Source organism: Fukomys damarensis, unplaced genomic scaffold, assembly GCF_012274545.1.
Source record: "Fukomys damarensis isolate Sample0158 unplaced genomic scaffold, DMR_v1.0_HiC HiC_scaffold_38, whole genome shotgun sequence".
NCBI classification, from domain to species: domain Eukaryota; kingdom Metazoa; phylum Chordata; class Mammalia; order Rodentia; family Bathyergidae; genus Fukomys; species Fukomys damarensis.
In genome coordinates this window covers 36226726-36228447 of record NW_022900950.1, presented here as the reverse complement: position 1 = coordinate 36228447, position 1722 = coordinate 36226726, and the positions used below count along the sequence as shown (strand labels likewise).

The following is a 1722-nucleotide window of genomic DNA, read 5'->3' as shown; positions in this document are numbered from 1 at the left end:
CCTTCCCCCTCCTCCTCCTCCTCTTCTGTACCAGGTATCTAGCTCGGGTCTTTGCACTGTGGCGGCACCACTGAGCTAAATCCCTGGCCTGCCTACTCCCTTTCTGAATGCCAGCAATATTAGGATCTCCCCACCGAAGATGGATGGTTCTTAATTCAGGGAAAGTTCCTCCTCCCCACCTTACAGGCCGATGTCATTCTTTAATTCTTTTGTGACACTTTTCATGGAGGCTATGGACCCCTAACCCAATTGCTTGAGCCTCTTCTCTGCTTATCTTCCTGGAAGATCCTCCTCAAAACTATCACTGCTCAAGGCTCTGTTTGTCATGAGACCATCCCTCAAGGCAGCCTGAGGTCCCCTCCTCTCCTTACTCATCAAGTGCAAGGTTTTCCTCCAACTCAGAACTGGCAAATTGATTTCACTCAAATGCCTCTAGTTCGAAAGCTAAGGTACCTACTGATCTGGGTCGATATCTTCACTGGGCAGGTAGAGATATTCCCTACGTACTCAGAAAAGATCTTGGCCATTGTCATCTCTCTCCTATCCAATAATATTCCCTGATTTCACCTTCCCTCCTCCATCCAATCAGACAATGGCCCAGCTTTCATTAGTCAAATAACCCAGGAAGTGTCCAAGTAGCTTGGTGTTCAATAGAAATTCCACACCTTCTATTGGCCTCAATCATCCAGAAAGGTAGAACAGGCTAACAGCCTTCTCAAAGACTATCTACTAGGCTCACACCCTTTCTTCTTAAAGACTAGGTCCTGACTGCTCTCCTTCGACTCCATGCCATTCCCCAGGAACTCATGGGTCCATTTGTGCTTTGGCCACACCTCAGTCAAGAGTATAACCCCAGTGGAGACTATCTCCCCATCCATACACCCATGGATCCCTTGTCACCAATTTTCCACTCATTCAGAGTGCCTCCTCTTGTTTACTTTCACCACTCCTTACAGTGGCTTCTAATAGTCACAAAACATTCTTCCTATAATGGTAAAACAGAACAATAAGTGCCAATCAAATCCCCCTCCAGGGGCCCTTCTAGCCCCGACAAGCATTGCCCTAGCAGATACTGTGGGCATCTGGGAGAAAGAAAACCAAAGGCTCATATATCTCTAACATCCAAAACTTTTTCTGCATACCCAGCAAAGGCCTCCTCAGATCTGCTGTCAAACTGGTGCCCGTCCTCATCCCAAGCCTCAATCAGCCTTACCCCTCTGAGAGGTAGCCAGTATCCAGTGCCCACATCAGGGTTCATGTCTCTTTTTCTATAAATGACCTTGAATGACTAGAACAAAAAATGGGCTCCTAAATTTTCAAATTCTGGCAGAAAGTTTCATTATTACAGGCTCCAAAACCTCTACCCCTGCCTGATTTCCCAAAAAAAGCTTCTCTGACGTGGTTGGTGTTAGGGAATTGATCATGTTAAAGTATGCTGTGACACCGCCATCACAGGCTGCATTTTCCTGGTGCTTCTTGGCTCTTAGAATGACTCCATGCTCTTTTCTTTAGTTTCCCTCCCACCAAGGTCACAGCGAGACAGAGAAGTTGAAACCTGCTTCTGCAGGGCTGAACCCATAAAAGGCAACCTGGCCTGTGATAGGTTAGAAGTAGCCCATTCCTCATGAATAAGCAATAGCCCGGCCCAAAACCAATAAAAGGACTTTCCTTTTGTTCTCTTCTCTTCTCTTCCTCTCTTCTTCTTCCTCCTCTCTCTCTCTC

The 1722-nt window shown here is 46.6% G+C and overlaps 1 pseudogene; it reads right to left on the bottom strand.

Moving 5' to 3' along the window:
• LOC104862197 overlaps positions 1-1258 on the bottom strand; it is a 7603-nt pseudogene extending 6345 nt beyond the window's left edge.
• Positions 1259-1722: the final 464 nt, after the last annotated feature.